At 46.6% G+C, this 24,402-nt stretch overlaps 14 non-coding genes across 14 annotated transcripts; 1 reads left to right on the forward strand and 13 right to left on the reverse strand.

The window, feature by feature from the left end:
- Positions 1 to 877: 877 nt before the first annotated feature.
- Positions 878 to 950, forward strand: trnar-ucu (transfer RNA arginine (anticodon UCU)). Its single transcript has one exon. It is a non-coding gene; the product is annotated as a tRNA-Arg (tRNA).
- Positions 951 to 5,357: 4,407 nt separating this feature from the next.
- trnar-ucu (transfer RNA arginine (anticodon UCU)) lies at positions 5,358 to 5,430 on the reverse strand. The gene has a single exon. It is a non-coding gene; the product is annotated as a tRNA-Arg (tRNA).
- Positions 5,431 to 6,462: 1,032 nt separating this feature from the next.
- Positions 6,463 to 6,535, reverse strand: trnak-uuu (transfer RNA lysine (anticodon UUU)). The gene has a single exon. It is a non-coding gene; the product is annotated as a tRNA-Lys (tRNA).
- Positions 6,536 to 11,015: 4,480 nt separating this feature from the next.
- trnar-ucu (transfer RNA arginine (anticodon UCU)) lies at positions 11,016 to 11,088 on the reverse strand. Its single transcript has one exon. It is a non-coding gene; the product is annotated as a tRNA-Arg (tRNA).
- A 2,136-nt stretch (positions 11,089 to 13,224) lies between these two features.
- On the reverse strand, positions 13,225 to 13,297 carry trnar-ucu (transfer RNA arginine (anticodon UCU)). Its single transcript has one exon. It is a non-coding gene; the product is annotated as a tRNA-Arg (tRNA).
- Positions 13,298 to 14,199: 902 nt separating this feature from the next.
- trnar-ccu (transfer RNA arginine (anticodon CCU)) lies at positions 14,200 to 14,272 on the reverse strand. The gene has a single exon. It is a non-coding gene; the product is annotated as a tRNA-Arg (tRNA).
- A 1,149-nt stretch (positions 14,273 to 15,421) lies between these two features.
- trnar-ccu (transfer RNA arginine (anticodon CCU)) lies at positions 15,422 to 15,494 on the reverse strand. The gene has a single exon. It is a non-coding gene; the product is annotated as a tRNA-Arg (tRNA).
- Positions 15,495 to 16,743: 1,249 nt separating this feature from the next.
- Positions 16,744 to 16,816, reverse strand: trnar-ucu (transfer RNA arginine (anticodon UCU)). Its single transcript has one exon. It is a non-coding gene; the product is annotated as a tRNA-Arg (tRNA).
- Positions 16,817 to 17,718: 902 nt separating this feature from the next.
- trnar-ccu (transfer RNA arginine (anticodon CCU)) lies at positions 17,719 to 17,791 on the reverse strand. The gene has a single exon. It is a non-coding gene; the product is annotated as a tRNA-Arg (tRNA).
- A 1,249-nt stretch (positions 17,792 to 19,040) lies between these two features.
- trnar-ucu (transfer RNA arginine (anticodon UCU)) lies at positions 19,041 to 19,113 on the reverse strand. The gene has a single exon. It is a non-coding gene; the product is annotated as a tRNA-Arg (tRNA).
- A 902-nt stretch (positions 19,114 to 20,015) lies between these two features.
- trnar-ccu (transfer RNA arginine (anticodon CCU)) lies at positions 20,016 to 20,088 on the reverse strand. The gene has a single exon. It is a non-coding gene; the product is annotated as a tRNA-Arg (tRNA).
- Positions 20,089 to 21,337: 1,249 nt separating this feature from the next.
- trnar-ucu (transfer RNA arginine (anticodon UCU)) lies at positions 21,338 to 21,410 on the reverse strand. Its single transcript has one exon. It is a non-coding gene; the product is annotated as a tRNA-Arg (tRNA).
- Positions 21,411 to 22,313: 903 nt separating this feature from the next.
- Positions 22,314 to 22,386, reverse strand: trnar-ccu (transfer RNA arginine (anticodon CCU)). The gene has a single exon. It is a non-coding gene; the product is annotated as a tRNA-Arg (tRNA).
- Positions 22,387 to 23,635: 1,249 nt separating this feature from the next.
- On the reverse strand, positions 23,636 to 23,708 carry trnar-ucu (transfer RNA arginine (anticodon UCU)). Its single transcript has one exon. It is a non-coding gene; the product is annotated as a tRNA-Arg (tRNA).
- Between the last annotated feature and the right edge of the window lie 694 nt (positions 23,709 to 24,402).

Raw genomic sequence — 24,402 nt, forward strand, 5'->3', positions numbered from 1 at the left:
AGTTGGAGGCCACCCTAAGATCCAGAAATGGACTTTAGCCCAGGAGAGGGAATTTCTGGCCAGGACCCACACAGTCGCAAAATAAACCAGTAGGACAGTCACAGACTCAGCAGGTAACAGTAGCGATGGAGAATGGACTGTAAATTACACAAAATTCCTTTCAAAGAGCAACTGAATAGAAGATCAGAGTCACAGCAGCTGACTGAGTCTTACAGTGCAGTCCAGTGGAGTAGCATAGTATGAATGGCAGAGAACTCCAGGAATAGGGAAGTCAAATTTGAGTAAAGTTCCAGGGATCACCCATGAAACCAAAGAGCAATCGGGGTCGGGGGATAGGCACGGGGCACTGTATCTCCATAAACATCTCCACCTCGCTACCTTTCTCTCCTTATTCAAAAAGGAGTTAGATGAAGTCCTTACTACTAGGGGGATCAAGGGGTATGGCGAGAAAGCAGGAATGGGGTAATGAAGTTGCATGTTCAGCCATGAACTCATTGAATGGTGGTGCAGGCTAGAAGGGCCGAATGGCCTACTCCTGCACCTATTTTCTATGTTTCTATGTCTATGTTTCCTTGAAGATGTAATTGAAACCTACTTGAGAGACCAAGGTTTAGGACACCTGTCCTGGTACCTCATGTGGCTCGGAGATTTTGTTTGATAACGATCATGTGAAGCAGGAAGGTATTCCTATATTACAGGTGCTATATAAATGCAAGTTGTTGTTGTAGATGTCCCTGCCATGGTGCGAGCAGTGGCAGATATGATGGGAGAAAATAGCTTCCATCTGTGCTCAACTTTCCCACACTCTGGAAACGTGAGGCAGATGTCACATTTCATATTGGTCAATTACACTCAGGTGGGTCACTTCCTGTATTCAGCCCCAGTGGCCTAATGGATAAGGCACTGGCCTTCTAAGCCAGGGATTGTGGGTTCGAGCCCCACCTGGGGTGATGTGTTTTTAAAGATTGACAATACGGCAGTTGAGGTTGGGCAAGTGATGGACGGTGTCGCCAGGCGGGGAGGCTTCATTCGGATCAAGGTGTCATCAACTTAAAATTTGTGCAAAGTTCCAGTGCTCACTGATGGTCACAGGGCAGGCAGGGTCGGGGGATGGGTAATGGACACAGTATCGCCCGAAACAGTTGCCTCTCGCTTCTCCTTTAAGACACTCCCTGAAACCTTTGATTTGAGCTCGGAATGGCCGTGGCTCAGTGGGTAACACTCTTGCTGCTGTATCAGGTTGATCTGGGTTCAAATCCCACCGCAAACATTTGAACACAAATATCTAATTATACTTCAGTGCAAAGGGAGTGCTGCACTGTTGCCGGTGCTGTATTTTGGCTTGATTGATGATTGGGGAAGGTGGGACCAGTACAAACCGGACAGTTTGCTCCTGGGCAGGTCTGGAACCAATGTCCGCGGGGGAGTGTTTGCTTATGCTGTTGGGGAGGAGTTAAACTAATATGGCAGGGGAGTGGGAACCAATGCAGGGAGACAGAGGGCAACAAAGTGGAGTCAGAAGCAAAAGACAGAAAGGAGATGAGGAAAAGTGGAGGGCAGAGAAACCCAAGGCAAAAAACAAAAAGGGCCACTGTACAGCAAAATTCCAAAGGGTCAAAGTGTAATAAAAAGGCAAGCCTGAAAGCTCTGTGCCTCAATGCGAGGAGTATTCAGAACCCAGGAGAGGGTTCTGAGCGAGTTAGAGTGGGTGAGAGCTCAGATGAACAGGACTCCAAGAAAGAATGCAAAAGGCAGGAGGCAACAGAGCAGAGTAGCTCTGGGGTAAGTGTAAACCACAAGGTGATAGGAAGGGACAATATGTATGAATATAAGGGGGCTGCAGGAGGGGTCAAAACTAAAAATTATGGTTTAAAAACTAGTATTAAAACACTCTACCTAAACGCACGCAGCATTCAAAATAAAGTAAGTGAGTTGACGGCACAAATCATTACAAATGGGTATGATTTGGTGGCCATTACAGAAACGTGGTTGCAGGGTGGCCAAGACTGGGAATTAAACATACAGGGGTATCTCACAATTCGGAAGGATAAACAAGAAAGGAAAGGAGGTGGGGTAGCTCTGTTCATAAAGGATGATATCAGGGCAGTTGTGAGAGATGATATTGGCTCTAATGAACAAAATGTTGAATCATTGTGGGTGGAGATTAAAGATAGTAAGGGGAAAAAGTCACTGGTGGGCTTGGTTTATAGGCCCCCAAATAATAACTTCACGGTGGGGCGGGCAATAATCAAGGGAATAATGGAGGCATGTGAAAAAGAAACGGCAGTAGTCATGGGGGATTTTAACCTACATATCGATTGGTCAACTCAAATTGCACGGGGTAGCCTGGAGGAGGAATTCATAGAATGCATACGGGATTATTTCTTAGAACAGTATGTAACAGAAACTACAAGGGAGCAAGCTATCTTAGATCTGGTCGTGTGTAATGAGACAGGAAAAATAAACGATCACCTAGTAAAAGATCCACTCGGAATAAGTGATCACAGTATGGTTGAACTTGTAATACAGATTGAGGGTGAGGAAGTTGTGTCAGAGACGAGCGTACTATGCTTAAACAAAGGGGACTAGAGTGGGATGAGGGCAGAGTTGGCTAAAGTAGACTGGAAACACAGACTAAACGGTGGCACAATTGAGCAACAGTGGAGGACTTTTAAGGAGCTCTTTCATCGTGCGCAACAAAAATATATTCCAGTGAAAAAGAAGGGCGGTAAGAGAAGGGATAACCAGCTGTGGATAACCAAGGAAATAAAGGAGAGTATCAAATCAAAGACCAATGCATATAAGGTGGCCAAGGTTAGTGGGAATAGAAACATAGAAACATAGAAACATAGAAAATAGGTGCAGGAGTAGGCCATTCGGCCCTTCTAGCATGCACCGCCATTCAATGAGTTCATGGCTGAACATGCAACTTCAGTACCCCATTCTTGCTTTCTCGCCATACCCCTTGATCCCCCTAGTAGTAAGGACTTCATCTAACTCCTTTTTGAATATATTTAGTGAATTGGCCTCAACAACTTTCTGTGGTAGAGAATTCCACAGGTTCACCACTCTCTGGGTGAAGACGTTCCTCCTCATCTCGGTCCTAAATGGCTTACCCTTTATCCTTAGACTGTGTCCCCTGGTTCTGGACTTCCCCAACATTGGGAACATTCTTCCTGCATCTAACCTGTCTAACACCGTCAGAATTTTAAACGTCTCTATGAGGTCCCCTCTCATTCTTCTGAACTCCAGTGAATACAAGCCCAGTTGATCCAGTCTTTCTTGATAGGTCAGTCCCGCCATTCCAGGAATCAGTCAGGTGAACCTTCGCTGCACTCCCTCAATAGCAAGAATGTCCTTCCTCAGGTTAGGAGACCAAAACTGTACACAATACTCCAGGTGTGGCCTCACCAACTAGAGGATTGGGAAAATTTTAAACAACCAAAAAGAATGACTAAAAAAGCAATAAAGAATGGGAAGATAGATTTCGAAGGTAAACTTGCGCAAAACATAAAAACGGATAGTAAAAGCTTTTACAGATATACAAAACGGAAAAGAGTGACGAAAGTAAATGTTGGACCCTTAGAAGATGAGAAGGGGGATTTAAAAATGGGAAATGTGGAAATGGCTGAGACCTTAAACAATTATTTTGCTTCGGTCTTCACAGTGGAAGACACAAAAACCATGCCAAAATTTGCTGGTCACGGGAATGTGGGAAGGGAGGACCTTGAGACAATCACTATCACTAGGGGGGTAGTGCTGGACAGGCTAATGGGACTCAAGGTAGACAAGTCCCCTGGTCCTGATGAAATGCATCCCAGGGTATTAAAAGAGATGGCGGAAGTTATAGCAGATGCATTCGTTATAATCTACCAAAATTCTCTGGACTCTGGGGCGGTACCAGCGGATTGGAAAGCAGCTAATGTAACACCTCTGTTTAAAAAAGGGGGCAGACAAAAGGCAGGTAACTATAGGCCGGTTAGTTTAACATCTGTAGTGGGGAAAATGCTTGAAACTAGCATTAAGGAAGAAATAGCGGGACATCTAGATAGGAATAGTGCAATCAAGCAGACGCAGCATGGATTCATGAAGGGGAAATCATGTTTAACTAATTTACTAGAATTCTTTGAGGATATAACGAGCATGGTGGATAGAGGTGTACTGATGGATGTGGTGTATTTAGATTTCCAAAAGGCATTCGATAAGGTGCCACACAAAAGGTTACTGCAGAAGATAGAGGTACGCGGAGTCAGAGGAAATGTATTAGCATGGATAGAGAATTGGCTGGTGAACAGAAAGCAGAGAGTCGGGATAAATGGGTCCTTTTCGGGTTGGAAATCGGTGGTTAGTGGTGTGCCACAGGGATCGGTGCTGGGACCACAACTGTTTACAATATACATAGATGACCTGGAAGAGGGGACAGAGTGTAGTGTAACAAAATTTGCAGATGACACTAAGATTAGTGGGAAAGCGGGTTGTGTAGAGGACACAGAGAGGCTGTAAAGAGATTTGGATACGTTAAGCGAATGGGCAAAGGTTTGGCAGATGGAATATAATGTACGAAAGTGTGAGGTCATCCACCTTGGGACAAAAAACAGTGAAAGGGAATATTATTTGAATGGGGAGAAATTACAACATGCTGAGATGCAGAGAGACCTGGTGGTCCTTGTGCATGAAACACAAAAAGTTAGTTTACAGGTGCAGCAGGTAATCAGGAAGGCAAATAGAATGTTGGCCTTCATTGCGAGAGGGATGGAGTACAAAAGCAGGGAGGTCCTGCTGCAACTGTATAGGGAATTGGTAAGGACGCACCTGGAGTACTGTGTGCAGTTTTGGTCACCTTACTTAAGGAAGGATATACTGGCATTGGAAGGGGTACAGAGACGATTCACTTGGCTGATTCCGGAGATGAGGGGGTTACCTTATGATGATAGATTGAGTAGACAGGGTCTTTACTCGTTGGAGTTCAGAAGGACGAGGGCTGATCTTACAGAAACATTTAAAAACTTGAAAGGGATCGACAAGATAGAGGCAGAGAGGTTGTTTCCACTGGTTATGGGAGGCTAGAACTCGGGGGCACAGCCTCAAAATAGAGGGGAGCCAATTTAAAAAGGAATTTCTTCTCCCAGAGGGTTGTGAATCTGTGGATTTCTCTGCCCAAGGAAGCAGTTGAGGCTAATTCATTGAATGTATTCAAGTCACAGATTGATAGATTTTTAACCAATAAAGGAATTAAGGGTTACAGGGAGAGGGCAGGTAAGTGGAGCTGAGTCCACAGCCAGATTAGTCATGATCTTATTAAATGGCAGAGCAGGCTCAAGGGGCTAGATGACCTGCTCCTGTTATTATGTCCTTATCACCCCAGGTGGGACTCAAACCCACAATCGCTGGCTTAGAAGGTCAGTGCCTTATCCATTCGGCCACTGAGGCTCAATACATGAAGTTACCCACCTGAGGGCAATTGGCCAGTGAAGTAGGTTTCGACGAAGTACCTTCAAGGAGGAGAGAAAGGTCGCAAGGCGGAGATGTTTATGGAGATACCGTGTCCAGTTCCTATCCCCCGACCCCGATTGCTCTTTGTTTGCATGGGTGAGCCCTGGAACTTTGCTCAAATTTGACTTCACCATTCCTGGATTTCTCTGCCATTCATACTATGCTACTCCACTGGACTGCACTGTAAGACTCAGTCAGCTGCTGTGACTCTGATCTTCTATTCAGTTGCTCTTTGAAAGGAATTTTGTGTAGTTTACAGTCCGTTCTCCATTGCTACTGTTACCTGCTGAGTCTATGACTGTCCTTCTGGTTTATTTTGCTGCTGTGTGGGTCCTGGCTAGAAATTCCCTCTCCTGGGCTAAAGTCCATTTCTGATCCTCGGGTGGCCTCCAACTTAACTTTCGGCCACAGAACAATTCTCCACATTTTCACGGAAATACCTTCAGTATGCCTGTCGGTTACTCTGCCCTAACCACTTGTATCTACCCATGAGCTTATTGTGGATGATTGCATTGACATGTCAGTCTTGAAGGAAACTTGTCTCATCGTCCATGACATTTTCCGTCATCAATCAAGCCAAAATACAGCACTTGCAACAGTGCGGCATTCCTTCAGCACTGAAGTATCAATTTGATTTTGTTTAAGTGTATTTGGTGGGATTTGAACCCAGATCCGCCTAACTCACAAGCAAGCGTGCTACCTATTGAGCCACGGCCATTTCGGGGTCAAAAAGCAGATTTTAGGGAGTGTCTTAAAGGAGGAGCAAGAGGTAGGTAGCAAGTCGGAGCTGTTTAGGGAGATATCGTGTCCACGACCCATACCGACCCTGCCTGCCCTGTGACCATTAGTGAGCACTAGAACTTTGCACAAATTTGTAGTTGATGACATCTTGGTCCGAATGAAGCCTCACCGCACCTGACATCACTTGCCCAGCTGCAACTGCCGTATTGTCAATCTTTAAAAAGACATCATCCCAGGTGGGACTCAAACCCACAATCCCTGGCTTAAAAGGCCAGTGCCTTATCCATTAGGCCACTGAGGCTGAACTCATGAAGTGACCCACCTGAGGGTAATTGACCACTCTGAAATGTGATATCTGCCTCACATTTTCAGAGTGTGAGAAAGTTGAGCACAGATGGAAGCTATTTTCTCCCATCATATCTGCACATGCTCGCACCATGGCAGAGCCATCTACAACAACAACTTGCCTTTATATAGCGCCTGTAACATAATAAAACCTTCCATGATGCTTCACAGGATATCAAATAAAATCTCACACCGAGCCACATGAGGTACCAGGACAGGTGTCCTAAACCTTGATCACTGAAGTAGGTTTCGAGGGAGCATCTTCAAGGAGGAGAGAAAGGTAGCGAGGCGGAGATGTTTATGGAGATACCGTGCCCAGTGCCTATCCCCCGACCCCGTTTGTTCTTTGGTTTCATGGGTGATCCCTGGAACTTTGCTCAAATTTGACTTCACAATTCCTGGATTTCTGTGCCATTTATATTATGCTACTCCACTGGACTGCACTGTAAGACTCAGTCAGCTGCTGTGACTCTGATCTTCTATTCAGTTGCTCTTTGAAAGGAATTTGTGTTGTTTACAGTCCATTCCCCATTGCTACTGTTACCTGCTGAGTCTATGACTGTCCTACTGGTTTATTTTGCTGCTGTGTGGGTCCTGGCCAGAAATTCCCTCTCCTGGGCTAAAGTCCGCAACCGAAAATCCAGGATGGTATGTTGCCTCCCTGGTGCAAGGGTCAAGGATGTCTCGGAGCGGGTGCAGGACATTCTGAAATTGGAGGGAGAACAGCCAGTTGTTGTGGTGCACATTGGTACCAACGACATAGGTAAAAAAAGGGATGAGGTCCTACGAAACAAATTTAAGGAGCTAGGAGCTAAATTAAAAAGTAGGACCTCAAAAGTAGTTTTCTCGGGATTGCTACCAGTGCTACGTGCTAATCAGAGTAGGAATCGCAGGATAGCGCAGATGAATACGTGGCTTGAGCAGTGGTGCAGCAGAGAGGGATTCAAATTCCTGGGGCATTGGAACCGGTTCTGGGGGAGGTGGGACCAGTACAAACCGGATGGTTTGCACCTGGGCAGAATTGGAACCAATGTCCTAGGGGGAGTGTTTGCTAGTGCTGTTGGGGAGGAGTTAAACTAATATGGCAGGGGGATGGGAACCAATGCAGGGAGACAGAGGGAGACAAAAAGGAGGCAAAAGCAAAAGACAGAAAGGAGATGAGGAAAAGTGGAGGGCAGAGAAACCCAAGGCAAAGAACAAAAAGCGCCACTGTACAGCAAAATTCTAAAAGGACAAAGGGTGTTAAAAAAACAAGCCTGAAGGCTTTGTGTCTTAATGCAAGGAGTATCCGCAATAAGGTGGATGAATTAACTGTGCAAATAGATGTTAACAAATATGATGTGATTGGGATTACGGAGACGTGGCTCCAGGATGATCAAGGCTGGGAACTCAACATCCAGGGGTATTCAACATTCAGGAAGGATAGAATAAAAGGAAAAGGAGGTGGGGTAGCATTGCTGGTTAAAGAGATGATTAATGCAATAGTTAGGAAAGATATTAGCTTGGATGATGTGGAATCTATATGGGTAGAGCTGCAGAACACCAAAGGGCAAAAAACGTTAGTGGGAGTTGTGTACAGACCTCCAAACAGTAGTAGTGATGTTGGGAAGGGCATCAAACAGGAAATTAGGGGTGCATGCAATAAAGGTGCAGCAGTTATAATGGGTGACTTTAATATGCATATAGATTGGGCTAACCAAACTGGAAGCAATACGGTGGAGGAGGATTTCCTGGAGTGCATAAGGAATGGTTTTCTAGACCAATATGTCGAGGAACCAACTAGGGGGGAGGCCATCTTAGACTGGGTGTTGTGTAATGAGAGAGGATTAATTAGCAATCTCATTGTGCGAGGCCCCTTGGGGAAGAGTGACCATAATATGGTGGAATTCTGCATTAGGATGGAGAATGAAACAGTTAATTCAGAGACCATGGTCCAGAACTTAAAGAAGGGTAACTTTGAAGGTATGAGGCGTGAATTGGCTGGGATAGATTGGCGAATGATACTTAAGGGGTTGTCTGTGGATGGGCAATGGCAGACATTTAGAGACCGCATGGATGAATTACAACAATTGTACATTCCTGTCTGGCGTAAAAATAAAAAAGGGAAGGTGGCTCAACCGTGTCTATCTGGCAAAATCAGGGATAGTATTAAAGCCAAGGAAGTGGCATACAAATTGGCCAGAAATAGCAGCGAACCCAGGGACTGGGAGAAATTTAGAACTCAGCAGAGGAGGACAAAGGGTTTGATTAGGGCAGGGAAAACGGAGTACGAGAAGAGGCTTGCAGGGAACATTAAGGCTGATTGCAAAAGTTTCTATAGGTATGTAAAGAGAAAAAGGTTGGTAAAGACAAACGTAGGTCCCCTGCAGTCAGAATCAGGGGAAGTCATAACGGGGAACAAAGAAATGGCAGACCAATTGAACAAGTACTTTGGTTCGGTATTCACTAAGGAGGACACAAACAACCTTCCGGATATAAACGGGGTCAGAGGGTCTTGTAAGGAGGAGGAACTGAGGGAAATCTTTATCAGTCGGGAAATTGTGTTGGGGAAATTAATGGGATTGAAGGCCGATAAATCCCCAGGGCCTGATGGACTGCATCCCAGAGTACTTAAGGAGGTGGCCTTGGAAATAGCGGATGCATTGACAGTCATTTTCCAACATTCCATTGACTCTGGATCAGTTCCTATGGAATGAAGGGTAGCCAATGTAACCCCACTTTTTAAAAAAGGAGGGAGAGAGAAAATAGGGAATTATAGACCGGTCAGCCTGACCTCAGTAGTGGGTAAAATGATGGAATCAATTATTAAGGATGTCATAGCAGCGCATTTGGAAAATGGTGACATGATAGGTCCAAGTCAGCATGGATTTGTGAAAGGGAGATCATGCTTGACAAATCTTCTGGAATTTTTTGAGGATGTTTCCAGTAAAGTGGACAAAGGAGAACCAGTTGATGTGGTATATTTGGACTTTCAGAAGGCTTTCGACAAGGTCCCACACAAGAGATTAATGTGCAAAGTTAAAGCACATGGGATTGGGGGTAGTGTGCTGACATGGATTGAGAACTGGTTGTCAGACAGGAAGCAAAGAGTAGGAGTAAATGGGGACTTTTCAGAATGGCAGGCAGTGACTAGTGGGGTACCGCAAGGTTCTGTGCTGGGGCCCCAGCTGTTTACACTGTATATTAATGATTTAGACGAGGGGATTAAATGTAGTATCTGCAAATTTGCGGATGACACTAAGTTGGGTGATAGTGTGAGCTGCGAGGAGGATGCTATGAGGCTGCAGAGCGACTTGGATAGGTTAGGTGAGTGGGCAAATGCATGGCAGATGAAGTATAATGTGGATAAATGTGAGGTTATCCACTTTGGTGGTAAAAACAGAGAGACAGACTATTATCTGAATGGTGACAGATTAAGAAAAGGGGAGGTGCAACGAGACCTGGGTGTCATGGTACATCAGTCATTGAAGGTTGGCATGCAGGTACAGCAGGCGGTTAAGAAAGCAAATGGCATGTTGGCCTTCATAGCGAGGTGATTTGAGTTCAGGGGCATGGAGGTGTTGTTACAGTTGTACAGAGCCTTGGTGAGGCCACACCTGGAGTATTGTGTACAGTTTTGGTCTCCTAACTTGAGGAAGGACATTCTTGCTATTGAGGGAGTGCAGCGAAGGTTCACCAGACTGATTCCCGGGATGGTGGGACTGACCTATCAAGAAAGACTGGATCAACTGGGCTTGTATTCACTGGAGTTCAGAAGAATGAGAGGGGACCTTACAGAAACGTTTAAAATTCTGACGGGTTTAGACAGGTTAGATGCAGGAAGAATGTTCCCAATGTTGGGGAAGTCCAGAACCAGGGGTCACAGTCTAAGGATAAGGGGTAAGCCATTCAGGACCGAGATGGGGAGAAACTTCTTCACCCAGAGAGTGGTGAACCTGTGGAATTCTCTACCACAGTAAGTAGTTGAGGCCAATTCACTAAATATATTCAAAAGGGAGTTAGATGAAGTCCTTACTGCTCGGGGGATCAAGGGGTATGGCGAGAAAGCAGGGACTGAAGTTTCATGTTCAGCCATGAACTCATTGAATGGCAGTGCAGGCTAGAAGGGCTGAATGGCCTACTCCTGCACCTATTTTCTATGTTTCTATGGATCTTCGGGTGGCCTCCAACTTTACTTTCGGCCACAGAACAATTCTCCACACAATCATCCACAATAAGCCCTACCCACTTGTGTCTATCCATGGGCTTATTGTGGATGATTGTGTGTACTAACCATCCACCGACCCTGCCTTCCCTGTGACCATTAGTGAGCACTGGAACTTTGCACAAATTTGAAGTTGATGACATCTTGGTCCGAATGAAGCCTCCCTGCCTTGCTGCACCTGACATCACTTGCCCAACAGCAACTGCCGTATTGTCAATCTTTAAAAAGACATCGCCCCAGGTGGGGCTCGAACCCACAATCCCTGGCTTAGAAGGCCAGTGCCTTATCCATTAGGCCACTGGGGCTGAACAAATTAATTGACCCACCTGAGCGCAATTGGCCAGTGAGATAGGTTTCGAGGAAGTATCTTCAAGGAGGAGAGAAAGGTAGCGAGGCGGAGATGTTTATGGAGATACCGTGCCCAGTGCCTATCCCCCGACCCCGATTGCTCTTTGTTTTCATGGGTGAGCCCTGGAACTTTGCTCAAATTTGACTTCACCATTCCTGGATTTCTCTGCCATTCATACTATGCTACTCCACTGGACTGCACTGTAAGACTCAGTCAGCTGCTGTCACTCTGATCTTCTATTCAGTTGCTCTTTGAAAGGAATTTGTGTTGTTTACAGTCCATTCACCATTGCTACAGTTACCTGCTGAGTCGATGACTGTCCTGCTGATTTATTTTGCTGCTGTGTGGGCCCTGGCCATAAATTCCCTCTCCTGGGTTAAAGTCCATTTCTGGATCTGAGGGTGGCCTCCAACTTAACTTTCGGCCACAGAACAATTCTCCACATTTTCACGGAAATACCTTCAGCATACCTGTCGGTTGCTCTGTCCTACCCACTTGTATCGACCCATGAGCTTATTGTGGATGATTGCATTGACATGTCAGTCTTGAAGGAAACTTGTCTCAAAGTCCATGACACTTTCCGTCATCAATCAAGCCAAAATACAGCACCTGCAACAGTGCGGCACTCCTTCAGCACTAAAGTATCAATTAGATTTTGTTTAAGTTCATGTGGTGGAATTTGAACCCAGATCCGCCGGACTTGCAAGCAAGAGTGCTACCTATTGAGCCAAGGCCATTTCGGGGTCAAAAAGCAGGTTTTAGGGAGTGTCTTAAAGGAGGAGCGAGAGGTAGCAAGGGGAAGCTGTTTCCTGAGATACCGTGTCCACGACCCATCCCCCGACCCTGCCGACCCATCCCCCGACCCTGCCGACCCTGTGACCATCAGCGAGCACTGGAACTTTGCACAAATTTGAAGTTGATGACATCTTGGTCCGAATGAAGCCTCCCTGCCTTGCTGAACATGACATCACTTGCCCAACTGCAATTGCCGTATTGTCAATCTTTAAAAAGACATCACCCAAGGTGGGGTTCAAACCCACAATTCCTGGTTTAGAAAGCCAGTGCCTTATCCATTAGGCCACTGGGGCTCAATACATGAAGTCACCCACCTGAGGGCAATCGGCCAGTGAAGTGGGTTTTGAGGAAGTATCTTCAAGGAGGAGAGAAAGGTAGCGAGGCGAAGATGTTTATGGAGATATCGTGCCCAGTGCCTATCCCCCGACCCCGATTGCACTTTGCTTTCATGGGTGAGCCCTGGAACTTTGCTCAAATTTGACTTCACCATTCCTGGATTTCACTGCCATTCATACTATGCTACTCCACTGGACTGCACTGTAAGACTCAGTCAGCTGCTGTGACTCTGATCTTCTATTCAGTTGATCTTTGAAAGGAATTTTGTGTAGTTTACAGTCCGTTCTCCATTGCTACTGTTACCTGCTGAATCTATGACTGTCCTTCTGGTTTATTTTGCTGCTGTGTGGGTCCTGGTCAGAAATTCCCTCTCCTGGGTTAAAGTCCATGTCTGGATCTGAGGGTGGCCTCCAACTTAACTTTCGGCCACAGAACAATTCTCCACATTTTCACGGAAATACCTTCAGTATGCCTGTCGGTTACTCTGCCCTACCCACTTGTATCTACCCATGGGCTTATTGTGGATGATTGCATTGACATGTCAGTCTTTGTCTCACAGTCCATCAAGCCAAAATACAGCACCTGCAACAGTCCCTTTGCACTGAAGTATCAATTAGATTTTGTTCAAGCGCCTGTGGTGGGATTTGAACCCAGATCCACCTGACTCACAAGCAAGAGTGCTACCTATTGTGCTATGGCCATTTCGCGGTGAAAAAAGCAAGTTTTTAGGGAGTGTCTCAAAGGAGGAGCGAGAGGTAGCAAGGCGGAGCTGTTTCGGGAGATACTGTGTCCATTACCCATCCCCCGACCATGCCTTCCCTGTGACCATCAGTGAGCACTGGAACTTTGCACAAATTTGAAGTTGATGACATCTTGGTCCGAATGAAGCCTCCCTGCCTTGCTGAACCTGACATCACTTGCCCAACTGCAACTGCCGTATTGTCAATCTTTAAAAAGACATCACCCCAGGTTGGGCTCGAACCCACAATCCCTGGCTTAGAAGGCCAGTGCCTTATCCATTAGGCCACTGGGGCTGAACACATGAAGTGACCCACCTGAGGGCAATTGGCCAGTGAAGTAGGTTTCGAGGAAGTGTCTTCAAGGAGGAGAGAAAGGTCGCGAGGCGGAGATGTTTATGGAGATACCGTGCCCCGTGCCTATCCCCCGACCCCGATTGCTCTTTGTTTTCATGGGTGAGCCCTGGAACTTTGCTCAAATTTGACTTCACCATTCCTGGATTTCTCTGCCATTCATACTATGCTACTCCACTGGACTGCACTGTAAGACTCAGTCAGCTGCTGTGACTCTGATCTTCTATTCAGTTGCTCTTTGAAAGGAATTTTGTGTAGTTTACAGTCCGTTCTCCATTGCTACTGTTACCTGCTGAGTCTATGACTGTCCTTCTGGTTTATTTTGCTGCTGTGTGGGTCCTGGCTAGAAATTCCCTCTCCTGGGTTAAAGTCCATTTCTGGATCTGAGGGTGGCCTCCAACTTAACTTTCGGCCACTGAACAATTCTCCACATTGTTACGGAAATACCTTTAGTATACCTGTCTGTTACTCTGCCCTACCCAATTGTGTCTATCCATGGGCTTATTGTGGATGATTGTATTGTCATTTTGGGATTGCAGGAAACTTGTCTCACAGTCCATGACACTTTCTGCCATGAATTCAAGCCAAAATACAGCAGCTCCAACTGTACTGAAGTATCAACTAGATTTCTATCTGTCATGGGATTTGAACCCACAACCTTCTGACTCACACACAAAATTGTCACGCACTGAGCCATGGCATCAGATTTTATGGAGTGTCTGAAAGGAGGAGCGAGAGGTAGCAAGGCGGAGCTGTTTCAGGAGATACTGTGTGCACGACCCATCCCCCGACCCTGCCCACCCTGTGACCATCAACTGCCGTATTGTCAATCTTTAAAAAGACATCACCCCAGGTGGGACTCGAACCCACAATCCCTGGCTTAGGAGGCCAGTGCCTTATCCATTACGCCACTGGGGCTGAACTCATGTAGTGACCCACCTGAGGGTAATTGACCACTCTGAAATGTGATATCTGCCTCACATTTTCAGAGTGTGAGAAAGTTGAGCACAGATGGAAGCTATTTTCTCCCATCATATCTGCCACTGCTCGCACCATGGCAGAGCCATCTACAACAACAGCTTGCATTTATATAGCGCCTGTAACATAATAAAACCTTCCATGATGCTTCACAGGATCATTATCAAATAAAATCTTACACCGAGCCACATGAGGTACCAGGACAGGTGTCCTAAACCTTGATCACTGAAGTAGGTTTCGAGGGAGCATCTTCAAGGAGGAGAGAAAGGTAGCGAGGCGGAGATGTTTATGGAGATACCGTGCCCAGTGCCTATCCCCCGACCCCGATTGCTCTTTGTTTTCATGGGTGAGCCCTGGAACTTTGCTCAAATTTGACTTCACCATTCCTGGATTTCTCTGCCATTCATACTATGCTACTCCACTGGACTGCACTGTAAGACTCAGTCAGCTGCTGTGACTCTGATCTTCTATTCAGTTGCTCTTTGAAAGGAATTTTGTGTAGTTTACAGTCCGTTCTCCATTGCTACTGTTACCTGCTGAGTCTATGACTGTCCTTCTGGTTTATTTTGCTGCTGTGTGGGTCCTGGCTAGAAATTCCCTCTCCTGGGTTAAAGTCCATTTCTGGATCTGAGGGTGGCCTCCAACTTAACTTTCGGCCACAGAACAATTCTCCACATTGTTACGGAAATACCTTCAGTATACCTGTCGGTTACTCTGCCCTACCCAATTGTGTCTATCCATGGGCTTATTGTGGATGATTGTATTGTCATTTTGGGATTGCAGGAAACTTGTCTCACAGTCCATGACACTTTCTGCCATGAATTCAAGCCAAAATACAGCAGCTCCAACTGTACTGAAGTATCAACTAGATTTCTATCTGTCATGGGATTTGAACCCACAACCTTCTGACTCACACACAAAATTGTCACGCACTGAGCCATGGCATCAGATTTTATGGAGTGTCTGAAAGGAGGAGCGAGAGGTGGCAAGGCGGAGCTGTTTCAGGAGATACTGTGTGCACGACCCATCCCCCGACCCTGCCCACCCTGTGACCATCAACTGCCGTATTGTCAATCTTTAAAAAGACATCACCCCAGGTGGGACTCGAACCCACAATCCCTGGCTTAGGAGGCCAGTGCCTTATCCATTAGGCCACTGGGGCTGAACTCATGAAGTGACCCACCTGAGGGTAATTGACCACTCTGAAATGTGATATCTGCCTCACATTTTCAGAGTGTGAGAAAGTTGAGCACAGATGGAAGCTATTTTCTCCCATCATATCTGCCACTGCTCGCACCATGGCAGAGCCATCTACAACAACAGCTTGCATTTATATAGCGCCTGTAACATAATAAAACCTTCCATGATGCTTCACAGGATCATTATCAAATAAAATCTTACACCGAGCCACATGAGGTACCAGGACAGGTGTCCTAAACCTTGATCACTGAAGTAGGTTTCGAGGGAGCATCTTCAAGGAGGAGAGAAAGGTAGCGAGGCGGAGATGTTTATGGAGATACCGTGCCCAGTGCCTATCCCCCGACCCCGATTGCTCTTTGGCTTCATGGGTGATCCCTGGAACTTTGCTCAAATTTGACTTCCCTATTCCTGGATTTCTGTGCCATTTATACTATGCTACTCCACTGGACTGCACTGTAAGACTCAGTCAGCTGCTGTGACTCTGATCTTCTATTCAGTTGCTCTTTGAAAGGAATTTGTGTTGTTTACAGTCCATTCCCCATTGCTACTGTTACCTGCTGAGTCTATGACTGTGCTACTGGTTTATTTTGCTGCTGTGTGGGTCCTGGCCAGAAATTCCCTCTCCTGGGCTAAAGTCCATTTCTGATCCTCGGGTGGCCTCCAACTTAACTTTCGGCCACAGAACAATTCTCCACATTTTCACGGAAATACCTTCAGTATGCCTGTCGGTTACTCTGCCCTACCCACTTGTATCTACCCATGGGCTTATTGTGGATGATTGCATTGACATGTCAGTCTTTGTCTCACAGTCCATCAAGCCAAAATACAGCACCTGCAACAGTCCCTTTGCACTGAAGTATCAATTAGATTTTGTTCAAGTGCCTGTGGTGGGATTTGAACCCAGATCCACCTGACTCACAAGCAAGAGTGCTACCTATTGTGCTATGGCCATTTCGCGGTGAAAAAAGCAAGTTTTTAGGGAGTGTCTTAAAGGAGGAGCGAGAGGCAGCAAGGCGGAGCTGTTTCGGGAGATACTGTGTCCATTACCCATCCCCCGACCATGCCTTCCCTGTGACCATCAGTGAGCACTGGAACTTTGCACAAGTTTGAAGTTGATGACATCTTGGTCCGAATGAAGCCTCCCTGCCTTGCTGAACCTGACATCACTTGCCCAACTGCAACTGCCGTATTGTCAATCTTTAAAAAGACATCACCCCAGGTGGGGCTCGAACCCACAATCCCTGGCTTAGAAGGCCAGTGCCTTATCCATTAGGCCACTGGGGCTGAACACATGAAGTGACCCACCTGAGGGCAATTGGCCAGTGAAGTAGGTTTCGAGGAAGTATCTTCAAGGAGGAGAGAAAGGTCGCGAGGCGGAGATGTTTATGGAGATACCGTGCCCAGTGCCTATCCCCCGACCCCGATTGCTCTTTGTTTTCATGGGTGAGCCCTGGAACTTTGCTCAAATTTGACTTCACCATTCCTGGATTTCTCTGCCATTCATACTATGCTACTCCACTGGACTGCACTGTAAGACTCAGTCAGCTGCTGTGACTCTGATCTTCTATTCAGTTGCTCTTTGAAAGGAATTTTGTGTAGTTTACAGTCCGTTCTCCATTGCTACTGTTACCTGCTGAGTCTATGACTGTCCTTCTGGTTTATTTTGCTGCTGTGTGGGTCCTGGCTAGAAATTCCCTCTCCTGGGTTAAAGTCCATTTCTGGATCTGAGGGTGGCCTCCAACTTAACTTTCGGCCACAGAACAATTCTCCACATTGTTACGGAAATACCTTCAGTATACCTGTCGGTTACTCTGCCCTACCCAATTGTGTCTATCCATGGGCTTATTGTGGATGATTGTATTGTCATTTTGGGATTGCAGGAAACTTGTCTCACAGTCCATGACACTTTCTGCCATGAATTCAAGCCAAAATACAGCAGCTCCAACTGTACTGAAGTATCAACTAGATTTCTATCTGTCATGGGATTTGAACCCACAACCTTCTGACTCACACACAAAATTGTCACGCACTGAGCCATGGCATCAGATTTTATGGAGTGTCTGAAAGGAGGAGCGAGAGGTGGCAAGGCGGAGCTGTTTCAGGAGATACTGTGTGCACGACCCATCCCCCGACCCTGCCCACCCTGTGACCATCAACTGCCGTATTGTCAATCTTTAAAAAGACATCACCCCAGGTGGGACTCGAACCCACAATCCCTGGCTTAGGAGGCCAGTGCCTTATCCATTAGGCCACTGGGGCTGAACTCATGAAGTGACCCACCTGAGGGTAATTGACCACTCTGAAATGTGATATCTGCCTCACATTTTCAGAGTGTGAGAAAGTTGAGCACAGATGGAAGCTATTTTCTCCCATCATATCTGCCACTGCTCGCACCATGGCAGAGCCATCTACAACAACAGCTTGCATTTATATAGCGCCTGTAACATAATAAAACCTTCCATGATGCTTCACAGGATCATTATCAAATAAAATCTTACACCGAGCCACATGAGGTACCAGGACAGGTGTCCTAAACCTTGATCACTGAAGTAGGTTTCGAGGGAGCATCTTCAAGGAGGAGAGAAAGGTAGCGAGGCGGAGATGTTTATGGAGATACCGTGCCCAGTGCCTATCCCCCGACCCCGATTGCTCTTTGGCTTCATGGGTGATCCCTGGAACTTTGCTCAAATTTGACTTCCCTATTCCTGGATTTCTGTGCCATTTATACTATGCTACTCCACTGGACTGCACTGTAAGACTCAGTCAGCTGCTGTGACTCTGATCTTCTATTCAGTTGCTCTTTGAAAGGAATTTGTGTTGTTTACAGTCCATTCCCCATTGCTACTGTTACCTGCTGAGTCTATGACTGTGCTACTGGTTTATTTTGCTGCTGTGTGGGTCCTGGCCAGAAATTCCCTCTCCTGGGCTAAAGTCCATTTCTGATCCTCGGGTGGCCTCCAACTTAACTTTCGGCCACAGAACAATTCTCCACATTTTCACGGAAATACCTTCAGTATGCCTGTCGGTTACTCTGCCCTACCCACTTGTATCTACCCATGGGCTTATTGTGGATGATTGCATTGACATGTCAGTCTTTGTCTCACAGTCCATCAAGCCAAAATACAGCACCTGCAACAGCCCCTTTGCACTGAAGTATCAATTAGATTTTGTTCAAGTGCCTGTGGTGGGATTTGAACCCAGATCCACCTGACTCACAAGCAAGAGTGCTACCTATTGTGCTATGGCCATTTCGCGGTGAAAAAAGCAAGTTTTTAGGGAGTGTCTTAAAGGAGGAGCGAGAGGCAGCAAGGCGGAGCTGTTTCGGGAGATACTGTGTCCATTACCCATCCCCCGACCATGCCTTCCCTGTGACCATCAGTGAGCACTGGAACTTTGCACAAGTTTGAAGTTGATGACATCTTGGTCCGAATGAAGCCTCCCTGCCTTGCTGAACCTGACATCACTTGCTCAACTGCAACTGCCGTATTGTCAATCTTTAAAAAGACATCACCCCAGGTGGGGCTCGAACCCACAATCCCTGGCTTAGAAGGCCAGTGCCTTATCCATTAGGCCACTGGGGCTGAACACATGAAGTGACCCACCTGAGGGCAATTGGCCAGTGAAGTAGGTTTCGAGGAAGTATCTTCAAGGAGGAGAGAAAGGTCGCGAGGCGGAGATGTTTATGGAGATACCGTGCCCAGTGCCTATCCCCCGACCCCGATTGCTCTTTGTTTTCATGGGTGAGCCCTGGAACTTTGCTCAAATTTGACTTCACCATTCCTGGATTTCTCTGCCATTCATACTATGCTACTCCACTGGACTGCACTGTAAGACTCAGTCAGCTGCTGTGACTCTGATCTTCTATTCAGTTGCTCTTTGAAAGGAATTTTGTGTAGTTTACAGTCCGTTCTCCATTGCTACTGTTACCTGCTGAGTCTATGACTGTCCTTCTGGTTTATTTTGCTGCTGTGTGGGTCCTGGCTAGAAATTCCCTCTCCTGGGTTAAAGTCCATTTCTGGATCTGAGGGTGGCCTCCAACTTAACTTTCGGCCACAGAACAATTCTCCACATTGTTACGGAAATACCTTCAGTATACCTGTCGGTTACTCTGCCCTACCCAATTGTGTCTATCCATGGGCTTATTGTGGATGATTGTATTGTCATTTTGGGATTGCAGGAAACTTGTCTCACAGTCCATGACACTTTCTGCCATGAATTCAAGCCAAAATACAGCAGCTCCACCTGTACTGAAGTATCAACTAGATTTCTATCTGTCATGGGATTTGAACCCACAACCTTCTGACTCACACACAAAATTGTCACGCACTGAGCCATGGCATCAGATTTTATGGAGTGTCTGAAAGGAGGAGCGAGAGGTGGCAAGGCGGAGCTGTTTCAGGAGATACTGTGTGCACGACCCATCCCCCGACCCTGCCCACCCTGTGACCATCAACTGCCGTATTGTCAATCTTTAAAAAGACATCACCCCAGGTGGGACTCGAACCCACAATCCCTGGCTTAGGAGGCCAGTGCCTTATTCATTAGGCCACTGGGGCTGAACTCAGGAAGTGACCCACCTGAGGGTAATTGACCACTCTGAAATGTGATATCTGCCTCACATTTTCAGAGTGTGAGAAAGTTGAGCACAGATGGAAGCTATTTTCTCCCATCATATCTGCCACTGCTCGCACCATGGCAGAGCCATCTACAACAACAGCTTGCATTTATATAGCGCCTGTAACATAATAAAACCTTCCATGATGCTTCACAGGATCATTATCAAATAAAATCTTACACCGAGCCACATGAGGTACCAGGACAGGTGTCCTAAACCTTGATCACTGAAGTAGGTTTCGAGGGAGCATCTTCAAGGAGGAGAGAAAGGTAGCGAGGCGGAGATGTTTATGGAGATACCGTGCCCAGTGCCTATCCCCCGACCCCGATTGCTCTTTGGCTTCATGGGTGATCCCTGGAACTTTGCTCAAATTTGACTTCCCTATTCCTGGATTTCTGTGCCATTTATACTATGCTACTCCACTGGACTGCACTGTAAGACTCAGTCAGCTGCTGTGACTCTGATCTTCTATTCAGTTGCTCTTTGAAAGGAATTTGTGTTGTTTACAGTCCATTCCCCATTGCTACTGTTACCTGCTGAGTCTATGACTGTGCTACTGGTTTATTTTGCTGCTGTGTGGGTCCTGGCCAGAAATTCCCTCTCCTGGGCTAAAGTCCATTTCTGATCCTCGGGTGGCCTCCAACTTAACTTTCGGCCACAGAACAATTCTCCACATTTTCACGGAAATACCTTCAGTATGCCTGTCGGTTACTCTGCCCTACCCACTTGTATCTACCCATGGGCTTATTGTGGATGATTGCATTGACATGTCAGTCTTTGTCTCACAGTCCATCAAGCCAAAATACAGCACCTGCAACAGTCCCTTTGCACTGAAGTATCAATTAGATTTTGTTCAAGTGCCTGTGGTGGGATTTGAACCCAGATCCACCTGACTCACAAGCAAGAGTGCTACCTATTGTGCTATGGCCATTTCGCGGTGAAAAAAGCAAGTTTTTAGGGAGTGTCTTAAAGGAGGAGCGAGAGGCAGCAAGGCGGAGCTGTTTCGGGAGATACTGTGTCCATTACCCATCCCCCGACCATGCCTTCCCTGTGACCATCAGTGAGCACTGGAACTTTGCACAAGTTTGAAGTTGATGACATCTTGGTCCGAATGAAGCCTCCCTGCCTTGCTGAACCTGACATCACTTGCCCAACTGCAACTGCCGTATTGTCAATCTTTAAAAAGACATCACCCCAGGTGGGGCTCGAACCCACAATCCCTGGCTTAGAAGGCCAGTGCCTTATCCATTAGGCCACTGGGGCTGAACACATGAAGTGACCCACCTGAGGGCAATTGGCCAGTGAAGTAGGTTTCGAGGAAGTATCTTCTCAGGAGGAGAGAAAGGTCGCGAGGCGGAGATGTTTATGGAGATACCGTGCCCAGTGCCTATCCCCCGACCCCGATTGCTCTTTGTTTTCATGGGTGAGCCCTGGAACTTTGCTCAAATTTGACTTCACCATTCCTGGATTTCTCTGCCATTCATACTATGCTACTCCACTGGACTGCACTGTAAGACTCAGTCAGCTGCTGTGACTCTGATCTTCTATTCAGTTGCTCTTTGAAAGGAATTTTGTGTAGTTTACAGTCCGTTCTCCATTGCTACTGTTACCTGCTGAGTCTATGACTGTCCTTCTGGTTTATTTTGCTGCTGTGTGGGTCCTGGCTAGAAATTCCCTCTCCTGGGTTAAAGTCCATTTCTGGATCTGAGGGTGGCCTCCAACTTAACTTTCGGCCACAGAACAATTCTCCACATTGTTACGGAAATACCTTCAGTATACCTGTCGGTTACTCTGCCCTACCCAATTGTGTCTATCCATGGGCTTATTGTGGATGATTGTATTGTCATTTTGGGATTGCAGGAAACTTGTCTCACAGTCCATGACACTTTCTGCCATGAATTCAAGCCAAAATACAGCAGCTCCAACTGTACTGAAGTATCAACTAGATTTCTATCTGTCATGGGATTTGAACCCACAACCTTCTGACTCACACACAAAATTGTCACGCACTGAGCCATGGCATCAGATTTTATGGAGTGTCTGAAAGGAGGAGCGAGAGGTAGCAAGGCGGAGCTGTTTCAGGAGATACTGTGTGCACGACCCATCCCCCGACCCTGCCCACCCTGTGACCATCAACTGCCGTATTGTCAATCTTTAAAAAGACATCACCCCAGGTGGGACTCGAACCCACAATCCCTGGCTTAGGAGGCCAGTGCCTTATCCATTAGGCCACTGGGGCTGAACTCATGAAGTGACCCACCTGAGGGTAATTGACCACTCTGAAATGTGATATCTGCCTCACATTTTCAGAGTGTGAGAAAGTTGAGCACAGATGGAAGCTATTTTCTCCCATCATATCTGCCACTGCTCGCACCATGGCAGAGCCATCTACAACAACAGCTTGCATTTATATAGCGCCTGTAACATAATAAAACCTTCCATGATGCTTCACAGGATCATTATCAAATAAAATCTTACACCGAGCCACATGAGGTACCAGGACAGGTGTCCTAAACCTTGATCACTGAAGTAGGTTTCGAGGGAGCATCTTCAAGGAGGAGAGAAAGGTAGCGAGGCGGAGATGTTTATGGAGATACCGTGCCCAGTGCCTATCCCCCGACCCCGATTGCTCTTTGGCTTCATGGGTGATCCCTGGAACTTTGCTCAAATTTGACTTCCCTATTCCTGGATTTCTGTGCCATTTATACTATGCTACTCCACTGGACTGCACTGTAAGACTCAGTCAGCTGCTGTGACTCTGATCTTCTATTCAGTTGCTCTTTGAAAGGAATTTGTGTTGTTTACAGTCCATTCCCCATTGCTACTGTTACCTGCTGAGTCTATGACTGTGCTACTGGTTTATTTTGCTGCTGTGTGGGTCCTGGCCAGAAATTCCCTCTCCTGGGCTAAAGTCCATTTCTGATCCTCGGGTGGCCTCCAACTTAACTTTCGGCCACAGAACAATTCTCCACATTGTTACGGAAATACCTTCAGTATGCCTGTCGGTTACTCTGCCCTACCCACTTGTATCTACCCATGGGCTTATTGTGGATGATTGCATTGACATGTCAGTCTTTGTCTCACAGTCCATCAAGCCAAAATACAGCACCTGCAACAGTCCCTTTGCACTGAAGTATCAATTAGATTTTGTTTAAGTGCCTGTGGTGGGATTTGAACCCAGATCCACCTGACTCACAAGCAAGAGTGCTACCTATTGTGCTATGGCCATTTCGCGGTGAAAAAAGCAAGTTTTTAGGGAGTGTCTTAAAGGAGGAGCGAGAGGTAGCAAGGCGGAGCTGTTTCGGGAGATACTGTGTCCATTACCCATCCCCCGACCATGCCTTCCCTGTGACCATCAGTGAGCACTGGAACTTTGCACAAATTTGAAGTTGATGACATCTTGGTCCGAATGAAGCCTCCCTGCCTTGCTGAACCTGACATCACTTGCCCAACTGCAACTGCCGTATTGGAAATCTTTAAAAAGACTTCACCCCAGGTGGGGCTCGAACCCACAATCCCTGGCTTAGAAGGCCAGTGCCTTATCCATTAGGCCACTGGGGCTGAACACATGAAGTGACCCACCTGAGGGCAATTGGCCAGTGAAGTAGGTTTCGAGGAAGTATCTTCAAGGAGGAGAGAAAGGTCGCGAGGCGGAGATGTTTATGGAGATACCGTGCCCAGTGCCTATCCCCCGACCCCGATTGCTCTTTGTTTTCATGGGTGAGCCCTGGAACTTTGCTCAAATTTGACTTCACCATTCCTGGATTTCTCTGCCATTCATACTATGCTACTCCACTGGACTGCACTGTAAGACTCAGTCAGCTGCTGTGACTCTGATCTTCTATTCAGTTGCTCTTTGAAAGGAATTTTGTGTAGTTTACAGTCCGTTCTCCATTGCTACTGTTACCTGCTGAGTCTATGACTGTCCTTCTGGTTTATTTTGCTGCTGTGTGGGTCCTGGCTAGAAATTCCCTCTCCTGGGTTAAAGTCCATTTCTGGATCTGAGGGTGGCCTCCAACTTAACTTTCGGCCACAGAACAATTCTCCACATTGTTACGGAAATACCTTCAGTATACCTGTCGGTTACTCTGCCCTACCCAATTGTGTCTATCCATGGGCTTATTGTGGATGATTGTATTGTCATTTTGGGATTGCAGGAAACTTGTCTCACAGTCCATGACACTTTCTGCCATGAATTCAAGCCAAAATACAGCAGCTCCACCTGTACTGAAGTATCAACTAGATTTCTATCTGT

This window comes from Pristiophorus japonicus, chromosome 19 (assembly GCF_044704955.1).
Source record: "Pristiophorus japonicus isolate sPriJap1 chromosome 19, sPriJap1.hap1, whole genome shotgun sequence".
NCBI classification, from domain to species: domain Eukaryota; kingdom Metazoa; phylum Chordata; class Chondrichthyes; family Pristiophoridae; genus Pristiophorus; species Pristiophorus japonicus.